Source organism: Cannabis sativa, chromosome 4 (assembly GCF_029168945.1).
Source record: "Cannabis sativa cultivar Pink pepper isolate KNU-18-1 chromosome 4, ASM2916894v1, whole genome shotgun sequence".
Taxonomy (NCBI): domain Eukaryota; kingdom Viridiplantae; phylum Streptophyta; class Magnoliopsida; order Rosales; family Cannabaceae; genus Cannabis; species Cannabis sativa.
The window spans coordinates 54,366,805-54,387,064 of NC_083604.1; the positions used below are offsets into that span (position 1 = coordinate 54,366,805).

The 20,260-nt window shown below is 30.7% G+C and overlaps 1 non-coding gene across 1 annotated transcript; it reads right to left on the minus strand.

Moving 5' to 3' along the window:
- Positions 1-5,337: 5,337 nt before the first annotated feature.
- On the minus strand, positions 5,338-5,444 carry LOC115715406 (small nucleolar RNA R71). The gene has a single exon (XR_004011279.1). It is a non-coding gene; the product is annotated as a small nucleolar RNA R71 (small nucleolar RNA).
- Between the last annotated feature and the right edge of the window lie 14,816 nt (positions 5,445-20,260).

The following is a 20,260-nucleotide window of genomic DNA, read 5'->3' on the forward strand; positions in this document are numbered from 1 at the left end:
AATAATATGTTCTCTAATTAACTTCTTAATTAAATCAACACAAAATCAGCATTAAGCAATAATCTATTAGTCACTGAGGCTATGTAAATACTTTTGTTTTACATCAGAACCTAGACTATCCAAATTTTAGCATTCTCAATTCTCACTTTTCAGATTTCGAATTGAGATCATTAAACATGTAAAAGGTGATCAAGCTTGCACATGGAATTAAACACAAATAAAGATAGTATTCACACCTAAGATGAAGGAATGACAATTATTTATTAATTAGGCATAAACTTAAACAACAATCATCATCCTCCCTTATTGGGAAATTTAGTTCATAATAACTCTAAAAACATCCCTAATTAATTCAGAAATAAAAACAAACATAAAGAAGAATTAAAAGGGTAAAAGAAAGAAACTAGAAGGTGGTATCGCTCCAGGTCTTCAAGATAGCTTCCTCTCCACTTGCCTCCACTATTAGGTCTGTTTTTGCTTCCTTCTGACCTTCAATGTCGTATTCCTTATATAGGGATGAGTGGTGTGCCTCCAATTGAGAGAAAAATCAAAATTAGGTCAAATCTGCGATTTCCTTACCTAGTCGCGACTAGCATTTAAGCTGGTCGCGACTACAGGCAAAACTCGAAAAACCGAGTTTCTGCCAATTCTCGAAGTCGTGACCAGGGTCGCGACCTGGCTCTCTGGAGGTCGCGACTACTGATGCGTCTGGAGCCGAATTTTCCAATTTTTTCCAAGTTTGTCCCAGTTTTTCGCCATTTGACTGAATTCGAACTTTAACACCCCGGGAACCTGAAATCATGAAAATCAAGCGTAAAACTGCTCCAAAAGACACCAATAGACGAGATATTGCTAACTTTAAAGACCCGGAACATAAGCTAATTATAACCTAACAATAAGAAACTAAGAAGAAAAGCCAATAGAACTATGGTTTAATCCATTCACATGGAGTAACCTAAATTTTTCTATTACAAGGACATAAAAGGAAATTTTGTTAATAAGTCTATTCAATGGACTTAACAAAACTTCTTGTTCCTAGTATTATAGGTTTGAGTTTATCTAAACCTATGGCTTATGGTATACCTTGTAATTAGTTACTCTAATGCAAGCAACTTACTTTAGTAAGATGCTGAAGCATTTTCTTTCTAATGGCAATCTATTCACAACTTCTTAGACATAGATTTTATTTATCTAAGGAAAAGTCTCAACTATTCCAGAAAAGATAAAGCCATGAAAGAATTTCTTAATTCAACAGTGAGAGGTCTTAGACATGCTTTTGTATGCCTTAGACCAGACACCTGCTGTTGAGTGGGAGTAATGAGTAGGTATCAGATTAATCCAGGAGAGGAACATTGGAAGACAATCAAGTAAATCTTAAGATTAAGAAGAGGAACTATATGTTAGTCAATAAGAGTGTGTTTAAAACTCTTAGACTACACCACATCCGATTTCAAGACTTGCCTTTGTGTTAGAAAGTCTGTTGATAAGATGGTGATTACTCTGGGGGTGGAATAGTGATTTTGGAGAAGTGTAAAAACCTATCTGAAGTCTCTAGGTCTACCAGAAAGGGACTGAATGTTAAAGTTGCAGGAAAGGTACTTATTCAGTCTAAGGAAAGTTCTATACATTTTTGGCACCATTCCAAATTGCCTTAACTACTAGTGTTACTTCCTGAATAACCAAGAAGTAGTTGCCAAATGTATAGAATCCAGTATCCCAAGAGAGTAGACATATAGAGAGGAATTTCACATTATCAATGATTTTGTGATTAAGGAAGAGTAATAGTGGAGGAAAGGTTGTGGTTAATTCAACCTTTCAGATCCTATTACAAGGAGTTTACTACTACTACACTTGATTTGTATATCAAGGTGTTGAGATTATTTGAAATGCACATTTTGTTTTATATTAGTGCAAGTGGGAGTTTGTTGGGTTTTATGCCCTAAATAAAACTCATTTCAATATAATCAGATTTACTTATTAATATAGATCAGAAATAACATTTAATATTGCATGGTTCATGATAACTCTAGAAATTAGAGTTATTTTTCACATTTTTTTTAACTAAAAATTGGTTTAGTTCTTAAGTTTTTAATTATTTTTGAATTTATTAGCTTTATTGTAATTTTATATGTTTTTATGTGTTTTTATAATTATTTTATTATAATATGTTATGTGGTATTTATTTTTAATTTTACTTTAGTTTTCTAATTAATTTTATGTATTTTTAGGTGTGTTTAGAAGAAAAAGATTGGGATTAAATTGAAGAAATATTAGAGAAATTGAGTTAAAAGTGCAATTTTCAAAGAAAATCACATCAGCCCTTTAGAAGGCCCACTCTCGGTCAGCTCTTTGACCCAATCAGAGCCGTTCTCCTGCAGATCTAACGACCCAGGTGGCGAGTGAGATGCACCCCAGACAAGAGAGAGTGAGAGCAATCTCCTCCTGCTGCTTTTCTTCCACGCGGGGCCCACGAGCAGCTGCCAGCCCTCTCCTTCCGCCACGCGTGCAACCAGCCCCAGCCTCAGCTCGCCACGCATGCACCCAATCAGCCCCAGCAGCAAACCAGCACACGCCATTTGGAATTCTGTCAGCTTTAGCTCCAACCAGCCCTTGCCACGTGTACCTGCTGAGAACAAAGAAAAAAAATGCAGTTAAATTAATTGCTTTATTCCTATTTTCTCATACACATAAAAGCAACAAAATCCATATATTTCTCCCACAACTTACACCTAAATATTCATTTACTCTTCCCAATTTATTTCACCTAAATAAACATTCCTAATTTATTTTTACCCTATCTTTTCACTATTTTTCCATCCAAACAAACATTTATTTTTTCCAATACTCTTACACATACTCTATTTATCCCTTCTCTTCCCAACACTAATTAAATTAATCAATTTATTTATTTTATTTTGATTAATTTAAACTCCCAATTTCGCCTATAAATATGGTGTTGGAAGACCATTTTAAATCACATCTCTTCACCCCCCCTAAACACCTCTTCAACCCAAAACACTTCTCCATTCCACACTCTTCATTTTCACAATTTTCTTTCTACCATTTTTACATTTTGAAGAGCATGTCAAGTATGTTTATCTTTTGTAATTTTTATCTAGTTATGAGCTTCTAATCTTTTTTCAAGATTATTAAGATAATGATGAAGCAAAATGTAACTAGATAGTGTTTATGTTTGTATGTTGATTTCCCATTTGTGCTATAAAGTTCATGGATTTTTCTATCAAAAATATGTCTTTTTCATCTTCAATATCATGTATTTTTGATTGTTAAAGCATATTTCCACTTAGTTCTTCATTATGCAAAAATATAATACTCTTTGATTAAATGTCTTTCATTAAATTGTTTACATCTAATTCTTAGAATATAAGTGTTATATTTGTCCTAAACATAGTTTCTTTGATTTTGTGTAGTTTCATTAAATTGTAACACATTTAATGCTTAGAAATTATACCTTTTATAAGTGAAGAAAAATCCTATCTTTTTGAAAATAACTTGTGCTTAAATAGAAAATATATTTTGAAAAATATAGTGTGATTTATTTCAACTATATTTGAATTTGGAAATCAATATACTTATAAATATTATTGAACTTGCATTTTGTGGATTCTAATATCTTAATAATCTTATTTTACACATCTTATTTGAAAATCATTTTCATACTCACTCATCTTTAATCTTAAATATTTTAGTTACTTGTCTTTTATTTTATTTTGCAAAAGAAAAATCCCATCAAACATTTGGAACTAGGTTAGAATATTCTTGTTTTTTTTTAAATAGTTTCTTTTGATGTTAGTCAACTCCCATGGGTTCGACCTTACACTTACATGAACATTATATTCCGAAACGATTCGTACACTTGCGAGTATAAATATTAAAACACTCACTTTTGAGGACAACAAGTTTTTGGCGCCGTTGCCGGGGAGTTGCTAAAAAGAAACGATCTTTCTACAAGGTAAGTAATATTCTTCTACTAGTTATTTTTTTTATTATTCTCACTTTCATCTAAAAAAAAATCAAAAAAAAAAAAGTTAAAAAAAAAAAGAGAAAGTTATACATATTTATACATATATATTGTTATATATTATATATTATATATTATATACTATTTATATACATATTTATTGGTAGTTGATGGCATTTTGTGCCTCCTACCTATTTGTTAGTTGAGTGCATTTTTGCCTCCTAACCTTTTTTTTTTCTTTTAGTAGTTGAGTGCATTTTGTGCCTCCTACATACTTGATAGTTGAGTGCATTTTTGCCTCCTATTATCCCTCCTCTAGTGATGGCATTAGTGTCTCCTAGCTTTTATTTTTGTTTATCATTTTAGTTGATGACATCTTGTGCGTCCTAAAATCTTATTATTACTACTACTACTACTACTACTATTATTATTATAGTTAGTTGATGGCATTTTGTGCCTCTTAACTTTGATATAACTATCTATTATCGTTATTGTCATTTTTTTATTGTATTTATTTAGTTGTAATTTTATTTACTTTGCTTAAGAAAATACTTGAAAAAAAAATTAAAAACAAAGCTTGTTCTTTCAACATAAGCAATTTTTGCTTAAAGGAAATTTGGCAAAGTTCCCATCCACACTTAATAATTAACCACGGGGAGTTGTTATTAAGTCGTGTGTAAGTGGAATAAAATAGGCCTGGGAACAAGTCAAACAAAAAAAAATGAAAAATTTAAAATTTAAAAAAAATCACAATCTCTTCGTGGTATAAAGTATGCTCTGTGGTTGCGGTTTATAACTGATCTTCCACATCAGAAATTTGTCTTCTTGAGATTATTGTGTTACTTTGTGTTTCTTTGTGAAATTTGTGACATTGCATGCATCATTGGCAACATGATTCTAAAAATCGTTTGGTAAAAAGAGTAGTAACTTTAGGTGAAATTGAAAGTGTTTTTGAAAAATTAAGCATAATGGAACAAGAACCTAATATTGCGCAAGAAAAAACGCTACTTGAATATTTTTCACCTATTTCATCTAATGCTCCATCATGCATTGTTTTGCCTACTACTAATGCCACTCATTTTGAACTTAAACCATCCATCATTCAATTGTTGCCTTCTTTTTATGGTTTAGAAAGAGAAGATCCTTATATGCATGTAAAAGATTTCTTAGATATTTGCTCAACTTTTCGTTTTCAAAATTTTTTGGATGAATCGGTTAAGCTTAGGTTGTTTCCTTTTTCTTTAAAAGATAAAGCCAAAGCTTGGTTAAACTCACTTCCAACCGGAACCATAACCACTTGGGATCAACTTTTTAATAAATTTCTTGCCAAATTTTTCCCCATGTCCAAAACTGATAATTTAAGAAGAGAAATCTCCGAATTTTATCAAAGAGATAATGAAGAATTTTATGAATGTTGGGAAAGATTTAAAGATCTATTATTAAAATGTCCCCACCATGGTTTTGAAAAATGGAGACTTGTAAAATATTTTTATGATGGTTTAACCTCTTCAAACCGACAAATGATTCAATCTATGCACACCGGAAATTTTTTGAAATTACAAGGGCAAGAGGCTTGGGAAGCTCTTGAAGAATTATCTGTTAATTCACAACAATGGAATTATTCTGAGCCTAGGTCTAGAGCAAATAATTCACCTAAAAGAGGAGGAAATATGAAATAAAAGAAGAAACTGATTTGAGAACATCTTTTGAAAAATTAGCAAGAAAAGAAGAAGCCTTAGTCATAAGTCAAACTATGAATTCTCATGTTCAACCTAAAAAAGATATTTTTGCTAGTACTTGTCATAATGATCAATCATGTCCTTCTTTTCTTGAAACATTTTCCGAAGAGGCTAATGCATTACATTCATATGGTAAACCAAATGATAGCCCATTTTCAAACACATACAATCCTAATTGGAGAAACCATCCCAATTTTTCATGGAGACAAAACCAACCACAAATGAACCAAGGAAACCAATTCAACATGCCAAATCCGAATCATGCCCAACCAAGTCAATCTTACCCTCCACAAAGAAAGCCTTCCTTAAAAGACACTTTACAACAATTCATGCAATCCACCCAACAAATCATGCAAAATCAATCTCAATCCATTGCCAAACTTGAGACATAATTGGGTCAACTTGCCAATGCCGTAACTGAGAGAGAAAAAGGGAGATTTCCTAGCCAATCCATCCCAAATCCTAAAGGTCAATATGAAGTAGGAGTTCCTAGTCATAAAGAAGAAGCTAAATCTATTTCAACTCTTAGGTCTGGAAAACAAATTGCCAAACCCGATTACATACCTCAAGTTAAAAAAGACCAAAGCCAACCTCAAATTTCCAACACAAATGACTTGTCAAAAGATAATGATCAAATTCTTCCTTCCATTCCAAAAGCTCCTTTTCCACAAAGATTACTTCCACTCAAGAAAGGCAACCAATATAGTGACATCTTAGAAGTGTTCAAACAAGTAAGTATCAACATTCCATTCTTAGATACCATTAAACAAATTCCTGCCTACTCCAAATTCTTGAAAGACCTTTGCACTGTTAAAAGAAACACTAATGTTCCAAAAAAGGCATTTTTAACTGAACAAGTTAGCTCCATAATTCAATATAAAAGCCTTGTGAAATATAAAGATCCTGGTTCTCCAACAATTTCATGCATCATTGGTGATCATTTTATTAACAAAACTTTACTTGATTTAGGAGCTAGTATGAATTTACTGCCTTATTCTGTTTATAAGCAACTTGGTCTAGGAGAATTAAAACCAACTTCTATAACACTTCAATTAGCTGATCGTTCTGTGAAAATTCCAAGAGGTATTATAGAAGATGTTTTAATTAAAGTGGATAAATTCTACTTTCCTGTTGATTTCATTGTTCTTGATACTCAACCTGTTGAAAATGCTCATGCTCAAATACCCATCATTTTAGGTAGACCATTTTTAGCTACATCTAATGCAATTATCAACTGTCGTAATGGTGTATTGAAATTATCTTTTGGAAACATGACTGTTGAATTGAATGTTTTTAATGTTGCTAAATCTGTTGAGTGTGAGGAAATACATGAAGTAAACATGATTAACACGGAAAATATGTTTGAAATGGACATGAATGAATCTTTTGAAACTTATGCAAAAATGTTTGGAATGTGCTTAAATGTTGATGATTTTATTCATGATGTCAATTCTTTGCTTGAGTCTACCCTACTAATGGATACTGAAAAATGGAAAGCCAAAATTGAACCATGTATTCCATTAGAGCATGTTGAGTAAACTCCTAAACCACCAAAGTTAGATCTTAAACCTTTGCCCGACACTTTGAAATATGCATTTCTAGGAGAGTCTAACACTTATCCTGTTATCATTGCATCTGATTTAGATGAAAAAGAAGAAACAAAGTTGTTAGATATCCTTAGAAAACATAAAAAGGCCATAGGTTGGACCATGGGAGTGTTGGGTTTTATGCCCTAAATAAAACTCTTTACAATCTGATTAGTTATCAATATAAGAAATTTGAAGTGATTGATGTTTGCATGAATTTTACATGCTAATGGTTTAATATGTTTATTACATTCACACACACAAAATCAGATAAATCCAGATCATATGTTTATTCACAATTACAGTATCGTCAACACAGTGGAATGTGATTGTGATCATATGAATCAAAAGACTTGGTCCCTGTTTCATCAGTGTTATTAGATTTACACTAATGTGATAATCAGCGATGATGTGTACTTACACTTGGAGTAAGTGTTATGTTCTTTCCAGGACATTAGTAAAGTATACTAGTTTCGAATGTATGGAGTATACATTGGACTGGACCGATATTGCAACTAAGTTAAGATATTACAAACTTACCGTTATACATATCTTTCCAAGTCAATATCAGTAGTTGATCTTAAGATTAAAAGAATCTAAATCCTGATATGCTTAGGCTCAACTCAGGAGTGCTATTCATGTTCTTAGATTTATTAGTTAAGCCTACTTTTGGGTCAGGGTGATACGTATATTTTGGGAACATGATAGTATGATTGAGTGGGAGTGCTGAACATAAATATGGAATCTATAGCTTCTACTGGTGTATAGAAGTCAAGTGATGATTCCCTTCGAGCTTAGCAAATAGAAGTAAATGGATGAGCTCTTGTTTAACTAACTAATTATTAGATCACTAAACACCATTTACAGGTAGCTAAGTGTTTTAAGGGGCAAAATACATTGAGGGGTGAGAACGGTAAAGAAATCCCATCTCGATGTAGATCATCTATATAGAGGATCTTTAAATCACAATAAGATTATAACAATGGTTAAATGAGATAGCATATTGATATCGTGGAACATACAATATGCTCTATATAAGTCTGAGAGTGCAATTCTAAGTTCTAAGAGTGGATTCAACGAAGAATTAATAAGTAGGAATTTACTTGGTAAATTTGGTTCACTTATTGGAAGCTCAGCATATAGATCCATGGTCCCCATTCTAGTTGAGAAAATTCTACTTGTAAGACTCATTAATTGATTCGTGATTGATCAATTATAATTCTAAAGTTAGACTATGTCTAATTTTATGAATTTTCACTAAGCAGGGGTGAAATTGTAAAGAAAAGAGTTTCTAGGTTTATTTATTTATTAATGGACTTTATATGTCTAATTAATAATTAAATTAAATGAAAATATTATTTAATAATGTATTTTAGTTATTAAATAATTAGTTTTGGCATTTAAAAGGTTAGAATTAGAAAATTGGCATTTTTGAGAAAATAGAGATAAAATTTGATAAAACTTCAAAATCAAGTGGGGCCCACTACTACACCTTAGCCGGCCACTTAATGAGGTTTTTCAAATTAATATTTTCATTATTAATGCCAAATAATTCCTAACCTAAACCTAGTAGTTGCCTATAAATAGAAAGTGATGGCTCAGTCAAATACACATCTTTGAACATTAGCTTTCTGACAGAAATTTCTCTCTTCAGAAAAACTGAGCCTTCCCCACTTTCTATACCTGGCCGAAACCCTCTCTTCTCTTTTCCCTTCATCAATTTCGTGACCCTAGTGAAAGAGTGAGTGCCCACACACAGCAAGCAGTAACTCAATCATAGATTGGAAGACTGTGAAGGATCAAACTTGAAGAAGAAGGACATTCGGGCTCAGATCTTGATTATACTCTGCTACAGAAAGGAAACAAGGGTTAGAGATCTGAGTGGAAGGAGACATTAATTCCGCTGCATCAATGTAAGGTTTTCTTAACTTTATATGTGTTTAATTTATCGTTTTAGAAAGTTCATATTTAGGGTGTTTAAACAACATACTTGTGAGTAGATCTAAGATCTTGGTAAAATAATTTTCAACAACTGGCCTCAGAGCCATGGTAATTTATTTACTTACAAGAAATTTGGACTTTAAAACGATTGTTTGTTTGTTTTTGGATGGTATCATGTTGTATTGAGTGTTATTTGATGATTGATTGGTGTTTGTAAATTTTCGTGAAAAATATTTGCGATTCTGTTTCTGGATTTATTTTTATTGGATAGTATGGAAAAAATTAAGCAAGTTACTTTTTTACAGAACTAAATTTCGATTTAATTTGAATTAGTTATGATTTTTTGAAGATTCGGAAAAATCGGAGTTGTGCTGAAATTTTCCTGCGATCGTGAAAACTGTCCGTATAACTCACAATTTTTTCGTTTTTCTTCGTTTTTTCATGCTTTTTCATGGAATTAACTTCTGATTTTTTGTGTAGTTTTGTATTTATATATTTACTATTCCTAATTCAATTCTAATTATCATTTTGAATTAATTTAATATTTTTTAAATTTAATTCAAGATATTAGTGTAATTTGAATTTTAAAATTGTAAATATCTATCTTATTGCTTAATTATCTATCTTATTTTTAAATTTGATTATATCTTATCTTATTTTTAAATTTAAGGTCAGATTTTAACTATTTTTAAATTAAATCTTTTTTAAATAATTTGACCTTGTTTAAATTTAAAATAAGATAACTATAATCATGTAATTTTAAATAGATGTAAGATATTTTGCTAACTTTTAAATTTTGTTATTTATTTATTTAAATTAAATTTAAAATCTGAAAAAGATATTTAATTTATCTTTTCTAATTTTTTATTTAATTTTATTTATAAAATAACATTTAAATTTTAAAAGTAGTTAGCAAATTTTGAAATGATATTTAGGTTGGTTGAAACCTAATTTTTCAAAATTGTAGGTTTAATTTTAAATATTTTTTTTAAATAATTTCGAAATTTAAATTAATATTTTTTTTAATTTCAAAAATAAATATTTATTTTATTTTAATTTAATTTTTCGAAAATTAAATTTTATTTTTTATTTATTTATTTAATTATTTATTTTTTTTCGAAATTATTTATTTAGAATTAAATAAATCCTACTTCCAACTATCCAGCTAACCTTGTTGCAGGAGTATGTGGTTTTGGGTTGTATGTAAGTTTTCAAAACCTATTATTACTTGATTGCAAATAGCCATGGTTACTTTTTGCCAGATCTAATGATCTGATGGCTCCCTTGGTCAAGTTAATAATTTGTAACAGGTAAATTTTACAATCTTCTTTCATCTGTGTATGACCTAGCAACATGATAGGATCCATCCAAGTGTGTACCTGTGTGAGCCTATATGTTTATTTTGTTTTAATATAGATGCATATAGGTTGTTGCTAAATAAAATGTCACACCATGATAGATTTTATTTAGGTCCATTTAGTTATTGGACCTATTCAATTAATAACAGTTATTCATTTTAAGGTTAAATTCCTCTCTTTTGGGCCTTGTGTGAGAGTTCGGAGCCATAGAAGTGGGTACGACATACTGAACCCAGCCCCCCCTCACATGAACTACCCCAATTGTGAAGGCCCATTTGCCTGATTTGAATAACTGTACTAGGTTAATTATATTAGTTTGACCTAATAAAATTGAATTAGCAACATAATTAACTTTTAAAATATATGAAAATTTATTTTCATTTTAATATTTTAAAGTTAATTTTAAGAAAAACACTTTTAGTTTTAGATATTATTTCTAGACAAACTATTTGTATTTTTCTTGTATTTAATTAAATATTGAATTTTAACTAACTAGATTCTTTCTGGAGCTTATTTAATTAAATATTAATATTTAAGTTATAAATTAGTTGTAAAAACTGATTTTTCTTATCTAACTTAAATTTGAATATTTGATTTAAATTTTAAATCAAGTTGAGGAATCCTAGGCATTAGTTATTAAAGATTCTTAAGATATTTTTTTTTAAGTTAATATCTTTTCGAATATTAACTTAAAAAGATATCTTCAAATTAAGTGGTTATAACTTAATTTTTGATATTTAATTAAATCTAAATTTGAAATTATTTAAGTTTTAGATTATTTCTATATAACTTAAATTAGATATTTTTCAAATTTTGTTGAAAAGATACTTAGTCAAGTAAGATATTTTCTAGATAGTAATTTCTAGACTACTTATTATTTCTAATATTTGAATAGGAAAATATTATACTTTGTGAAATTAATTATTTAAATAATTAATTTTGGTACAATTTTATTAAGTATATTTTTCCTAGTATTAAATTAGAAATAAATAATTAAGCCTTCTCTACACTTAATTATTATTTCTTGAATTTAGTACATTTAATTAACTTGAAAAATCTAAATATCTAAGTTGATTTTCATCATGATATATAAATATTTATTGATTTTTCATGACACTTAATTAAATAGAAAATTATTTTTAAGTTGAAATTTAATTTATCAACTTAAATTTAAATAATTTTCAATATATATTTTTTCTTTATTTTCTTAATCAATTTCGAAAATTGCATTTTATTTATGCAATATTTTTCGAATTTTTAATCTTGAAAAGGAGATTGAGTTGTAAATTAATTATTTATTTTAATTAATTCTTGGACCAACTACAATCAATTATTTTTTTCATTTAATTGATTAATTTAAAATAAATAAATTTAAAATATAGATATTATTAGAAATTGAATTAACTAGTCAAAAGAAAATCTAGATAGGTGATCTTTTTGCTTGAAGTATTTCTTTTCTATTTTTATTATTTTCGAAAATTGTATTTGTTATATACTTTAAATTTTCGAACTCAATAAATATATTCTCAAAGGAAATTTTTAAGTTGCTAATTATTTAATTTAATTCAACTTAAATTAATTTCCTTAATATTTATATTTAAGATTATTGCTAAGATGGAAATAATTAATTTTATTTCAATCACCATCTAAGTATAATTTTATAAATATTATATTAAATTCTTAATTTTGAATTTTAATTCTAAATTTCGAATTTAATGAGAATTTATTTATTAGAATAATAAAGAAAATACATTTTAAAGAATGAGCTTTATTATTATTAAGATATTCGATCTCCATTGTGGGTTTTACACCGCGTTTGTTTTAGTAAGTAATCCTCCCTAATGGAGGAACGTTCATTAGCAATTTCGCACCGTTTAATCTCGCATGATAAGTAGTTTGTAAGTGTTTTATATGGTATGGATCACCCTAATGGTGGCGACCATATTTGACTTGCAAATTGCGAAACAATGGTAGAAGCTCATAAGATAGAATAGCCTTGACTCTCGCCTAAACGGGACAACGCTGGATTCCAATCTTGATCGAATAAAAGGTTGCTAGAATGTTTAACATTTTAGATGAGCTGACAACTCTATTTAATGGATGGTACCTTTGACTCTCGCCTAAACGGGACACTGATATCAGTTTGTTGAAAAACCTTGGAAATTATTTAGGATTGAATTTTTAAGTATTTTCTCATATCATTCCTACTTGCTATGTGCTTATAATTTCTGAATTGATTTTGTGTTAAACCATTATTAATTTCTATTTGTTGAATTCTATTATTTTGTAGTATCCTGTATTATCAAAATGAATCCCATGTTATCACTATTGACTGAAAACAAGCTGAATGGATCTAACTTTAAAAAGTGGAATGAGAACATTAATATTGCTCTCATAGGAGAAAGTGCCTTGTTTGTTTTAACTGAGCCGTCACCTGAAGTGTCTGGGGATAATGCATCCAAAGCTGTGAAAGAAAAGTATGAGTGTTGGCAGAAAGCAAATGACAAAGCTCTATACTTTATGCTTTCTAGCATGGTTGACACCCTCAAAACTCGGTTTTCTAAAACCGAAAAGGCTGCTGAAGTTATGATGAAGTTAAATGAGCTATTCGGTAAGGCATCACTTCAGTCACGCTTTGACGCGACTAAGAAGTACATCAATGCACGGATGGAACCTCATCAAAACGTGCGTGACCATATTCTCCTCATGTCTAGTTATTTTTAAGAAGTCCAGGATCATGGTGCTGAAATGGACAGTGCTACTCAAGTTAGCCTTATCTTGAATAGCCTGACTCCAGCATTTCTACCATACACATCAAATTATGTCATGAATAAGAAGGAAATTGACTTTCATGAATTAGTCAATGACCTTCAAACTTATGAAAATTTGATTGGAGGACCCAAGAAGAAAGGGAGTAAACCTCACAATCCTGGGAATGGTAATGGGACGATGAAACCTGAAGCAAATTTTGCCTCTACTTCGAAGCCCAAATCGAAGAAGAAGTGGAAGAACACCAAGAAGCGAACAAAAGCCATGAAGAATAAAAAGGTTGTTCCTTCTGGTGATGCTACACTTAAAGGAAAGTGTTTCTACTGCAATGAAAAAGGTCATTGGAAACCCCAATGTCCTAAACTTCTTGCAAAGAAACAAGGTATTTCTATTTATAAACTTTAAGAGTTTTAGTGAATTATTATCCAATTGGATTTATGATTCTGGACTAACTTTGTTTATTTGTTTTATTTTTCTTATAGGCCAAGCTACTTGAACTCAGATGAGTTGGATCAGCAAGCTGGACCAAGGGTGAAATCGTCCAGATGAAGATGAAGCTCTTCAATTTATTTTTGAATTAATTGTTTTAGTTTAAAGACAATTTGGATTTCAAATTTTAGTTAGGGATATTTATCCCTGTTTTTCTCATATTGTTGCAATATACTTTTTTTATTTTATTATTAATAAAGTTTTATTTTCGAAATTCACTATTGCAAATTATGAGATTGAGCTTCATTTATTTTATCTTCATCAACTATTACCACATTATATTTATATGTTTGAATGTGTAAGTGTTTTTATTATTGATACAAATTCTATAATATTTACAACTCTTCATAGAGTTATATTAAATAAACACTAGAAACTATTTCTATGTTTATTAATAATTGTTAATTCTCATACAATTATTAAGAATTTGTTTAATAAAAGGATCTTATGATCTGATAGGGGTGGAGAAAAGTTGAGAAAACTATGCAGTTCAACGATCTTTTATATCTACTGAACTCTGGATAGTATTTAACTCCACATAAACTCTATCACACTATGAGAATCATGATCTTTACAACCTTTAAGGATAGATCATAATCTCTATATACCTAGGGGTGGAGGTTATCCACAGGTACCCTATATGTATATTCTTAGGGGTGGAGCATATTCCACAATTCCCTATGTAACACATATCTTCTTTAAACATGGAAGTAATATAATGAGTCAGCTATTATCAATATAAATTCTTGATCTTGATTGTATGTTCCATTTCGTTTTTACTGTTGTAAGTAAAAGATTGATACCTATAAAATTTCTTTGTTAAAGTTTCACACTACCTTAATTAAGTGGGAGAATTTTAAAGTTCTATACCCATCTTCATCAGGTTGATACTTGTGATAGATACTTAAGAACACTACTGAAAAGAAATTCTAACCATTCACATGGATAGGTATAGCTTATCAGAATTATGAGAATAAGATAAAGAACTCTAGTTCAGTCCATTCGAATGACTTGAACCTAGAATTCTTAATCCTCATAAAATTTTATGGTATCTTAATTTTTGATTACTTTATCTCTGGCATGTATTTTTCACTTCAAATACTAGTCTGCTATGTTGATGACTTAGTCTTAACTTAAAGTTTTAGACTAATACAAAAGTCACAACTAGGTAACTCTCTAAACAATCAGAGGTTAAAAGTATTATTTAACCAGACATCTGCTATTGAGTGGGAGCTATCTGAGATGTAATCAAATAGGGAACATTAGAAGATATTCAAGAAAGATTTATAAAAGTGATCTATATGTTAGATATTAAGGAACTGTGTATCAGCTGTCCTTGTATCTCACCATCTAATTTCGAAATTTCTATGAGATGGTGCTTACTTTAGGGGTGGAGGAATTATTGAATAATAATTGAAGCTCTACCAGAGAAGAATTGTAACTTGGTCTATTCGAAAATACCAGAAAGTTATATCACTGAAGAAAAGTCTACACTGTATTATCTCAATTCCATATTTTAAAATATGAGAGATATGTCTTCTGTTTATTCAGATGTACTTTTAAAACAGTAAAGATTTCAGTATCCCTTGATGAGTAAAGCATATAGTAAAGGATGTTTCATAAGTGTATTTATGAACTAGTTCCAAAAGTTTGGGTGGATTCAAATATACTACACTTGATCTGAAGATCAAGACATCAGATTGACCTATTTGCACAGTTTGTTTTATATTAGTGCAAGTGGGAGTTTGTTGGGTTTTATGCCCTAAATAAAACTCTTTACAATCTGATTAGTTATCAATATAAGAAATTTGAAGTGATTGATGTTTGCATGAATTTTACATGCTAATAGTTTAATATGTTTATTACATTCACACACACAAAATCAGATAAATCCAGATCATATGTTTATTCACAATTACAGTATCGTCAACACAGTGGAATGTGATTGTGATCATATGAATCAAAAGACTTGGTCCCTGTTTCATCAGTGTTTTTGGATTTACACTAATGTGATAATCAGCGATGATGTGTACTTACACATGGAGTAAGTGTTATGTTCTTTCGAGGACATTAGTAAAGTATACTAGTTTCGAATGTATGGAGTATACATTGGACTGGACCGATATTGCAACTAAGTTAAGATATTACAAACTTACCGTTATACATATCTTTCCAAGTCAATATCAGTAGTTGATCTTAAGATTAAAAGAATCTAAATCCTGATATGCTTAGGCTCAACTCAGGAGTGCTATTCATGTTCTTAGATTTATTAGTTAAGCCTACTTTTGGGTCAGGGTGATACGTATATTTTGGGAACATGATAGTATGATTGAGTGGGAGTGCTGAACATAAATATGGACTCTATAGCTTCTACTGGTGTATAGAAGTCAAGTGATGATTCCCTTCGAGCTTAGCAAATAGAAGTAAATGGATGAGCTCTTGTTTAACTGACTAATTATTAGATCACTAAAAACCATTTACAGGTAGCTAAGTGTTTTAAGGGGCAAAATACATTGAGGGGTGAGAACGGTAAAGAAATCTCATCTCGATGTAGATCATCTATATAGAGGATCTTTAAATCACAATAAGATTATAACAATGGTTAAATGAGATAGCATATGGATATCGTGGAACATACAATATGCTCTATATAAGTCTGAAAGTGCAATTCTAAGTTCTAAGAGTGGATTCAACGAAGAATTAATAAGTAGGAATTTACTTGGTAAATTTGGTTCACTTATTGGAAGCTCAGCATATAGATCCATGGTCCCCATTCTAGTTGAGAAAATTCTGCTTGTAAGACTCATTAATTGATTCGTGATCGATCAATTATAATTCTAAAGTTAGACTATGTCTAATTTTATGAATTTTCACTAAGCAGGGGTGAAATTGTAAAGAAAAGAGTTTCTAGGTTTATTTATTTATTAATGGACTTTATATGTCTAATTAATAATTAAATTAAATGACAATATTATTTAATAATGTATTTTAATTATTAAATAATTAGTTTTGGCATTTAAAAGGTTAGAATTAGAAAATTGGCATTTTTGAGAAAATAGAGATAAAATTTGATAAAACTTCAAAATCAAGTGGGGCCCACTACTACACCTTGGCCGGCCACTTAATGAGGTTTTTCAAATTAATATTTTCATTATTTTAATGCCAAATAATTCCTAACCTAAACCTAGTAGTTGCCTATAAATAGAAAGTGATGCCTCAGTCAAATACACATCTTTGAACATTAGCTTTCTGACAGAAATTTCTCTCTTCAGAAAAACTGAGCCTTCCCCACTTTCTATACCTGGCCGAAACCCTCTCTTCTCTTTTCCCTTCATCAATTTCGTGACCCTAGTGAAAGAGTGAGTGCCCACACACAGCAAGCAGTAACTCAATCATAGATTGGAAGACTGTGAAGGATCAAACTTGAAGAAGAAGGACATTCGGGCTCAGATCTTGATTATACTCTGCTACAGAAGGATACAAGGGTTAGAGATCTGAGTGGAAGGAGACATTAATTCCGCTGCATCAATGTAAGGTTTTCTTAACTTTATATGTGTTTAATTTATCGTTTTAGAAAGTTCATATTTAGGGTGTTTAAACAACATACTTGTGAGTAGATCTAAGATCCTGGTAAAATAATTTCCAACAGGGAGACATTAAGGGAATTAGCCCAGGTGTGTGCATGCATAGAATTCATTTAGAAGAAAATGCTAAGCCCTCCTGAGAAAGTCAAACAAGATTAAATTCAAACATGAAAGAGGTAGTAAGAGATGATGTAATTAAAATGTTAGATGTAGGGATCATTTACCCTATTTCTGACAGTCCATGGGTTTGTCCAGTTCAAGTTGTTCCAAAAAAGTCTGGGATCACTGTTGTTAAAAATGAACAAAATGAGTTAATCCCTACTAGAGTCCAAACTGGGTGGAGAGTGTGTATAGACTATAGAAAGTTGAATAGTGTCACTAGGAAAGACCACTTTCCATTACCCTTCATTGACCAAATGCTTGAAAGGTTAGTTGTCCATGCTTATTATTGCTTTCTTGATGGGTATTCGGGATATAACCGAATCCCCATTGCCCCCGAAGATCAAGAAAAGACTACCTTTACTTGCCCTTTTGGAACCTTTGCATATCGTCGCATGCCTTTTGGTCTTTGTAATGCTCCTGCAACATTTCAAAGATGTATGATTGCAATATTTTCTGATATGGTTGAAAGAAATCTTGAAGTATTTATGGATGATTTTTCTGTGTTTAGAAATTCTTTTGATGATTGTTTGCACCATCTTTCTCTTGTTTTAATTCGTTGCAAAGAAATAAATTTAGTTCTTAATTGGGAAAAATGTCATTTCATGGTTAAAAAGGGAATTGTCTTAGGTCATGTGATTTCATCTCAAGGAATAGAAGTTGATAAAGCAAAAGTAGATCTTATTTCAAAACTTCCTCCACCTAAGACAGTAAAAGAAATTAGATCATTCTTAGGCCATGCCGGTTTTTATAGAAGATTCATAAAAGACTTTAGCAAAATTTCACGTCCTTTATGTCATTTACTTGGAAAAGAAAATGCTTTTGTCTTTGATAATGATTGCCATGTTGCCTTTGAAAAATTGAAATCCCTTTTAACTAGTGCACCTATTATTCGCCCTCCCGATTGGAATGTTCCTTTTGAAATAATGTGTGATGCTTCTGATTATGCAATTGGTGCTGTTTTAGGACAAAGAATTAACAAGTTACCTCATGTAATATACTATGCTAGCAAAACTTTAAATGAAGCTCAATTGAATTACACTACAACTGAAAAAGAATTGCTTGCTGTTGTGTTTGCATTAGAGAAATTTAGGTCTTATTTGTTAGGATCTAAAATAATTGTCTATTCTGATCATGCTGCATTGAAATATCTCTTGTCGAAAAAAGATGCTAAATCTCGTTTAATTCGTTGGATCTTGCTTTTACAAGAATTTGATTTAGAGATACGAGATAAAAAAAAGGTTTTGAAAATGTTGTAGCTGATCATTTGTCTAGAATTGTTGTTGAAACTAATCATGATTCCTCCACTATCATTGAAACTTTTCCTAATGAACAACTCATGCATGTATCTTCTTTTCCTTGGTATGCTGATATTGTCAATTATTTGGTCACTGGTGAAATTCCTTCTCATTGGTCTAAACAAGATAAATCTAAATTTTATGCTGAAGTGAAAAATTTCATGTGGGATGATCCTTATTTGTTTAAATATTGCCCTGATCAAATACTAAGAAGATGCATTCCAAACTGTGATCAACTTAAAATCATATCTTTTTGTTATGATCATGCATGTGGTGGACATTTTAGTGGTAAGAAAACTGCTTTGAAAATTTTACAATGTGGATTTTATTGGCCTACTATTTTTCATGACACTTATATATATTACAAATCTTGTGAACGTTGTCAAAAATTAGGAAGTGTAACTAGAAGAAACATGATGCCTTTAAATCCTATTCTTATTGTTGAAATATTTGATGTTTGGGGCATTGATTTTATGGGTCCATTTCCTAATTCTTTTGGTAATTTGTACATTCTTGTTAGTGTTGATTATGTGTCTAAATGGGTAGAAGCTATTGCATGTCACACTAATGACCACAAAGTTGTGCTTAAGTTTTTGAAAGAAAATATTTTCTCACGATTTGGCTCACCACGTGCCATCATTAGTGATAATGGTACACACTTTTATAATAGGCCTTTTGAACATTTAATGAAAAAATATGGCATTACACATAAAGTCACTACACCTTATCACCCACAAACTAGTGGCCAAGTTGAAATATCAAATAGGGAGATTAAGCACATCTTAGAGAAAACTATCAACCCCACTAGGAAAGATTGGTCCCTAAGACTCATTGATGCATTATGGGCATATCGTACTACTTACAAAACGCCCATTGGAATGTCTCCATATAGACTTGTTTATGGAAAGGCATGCCATTTACCCGTTGAGTTAGAACATAGAGCCTATTGGGCTATTAAGCAACTAAACTTTTCCTTAGACAAAGCGGGTGAGAAAAGAAAGCTTCAATTGAATGAGTTAGAAGAGCTTAGGCATGATGCATATGACTATTCGAAAAAGTATAAGGGCCGAATGAAATTTTACCATGACAAAAACATCTTGAGAAAAGATTTTTCTCCCAGTCAAAAAGTCCTTTTATACAATTCTCGTTTGCATCTCTTTTCAGGAAAGTTACGCTCTAGGTGGGTAGGTCCATACATTATCCGCAATGTTTTTCCACATGGAGCCATTGAAATTGAAAATCCTAATAATGGTAATGTATTCAAAGTTAATGGACAAAAATTGAAACCATTTTTAGAATTGAAAAATGTTGAAGTGGATGAAATCCTCCTTGAGGATCCAATTTACCATGATCCT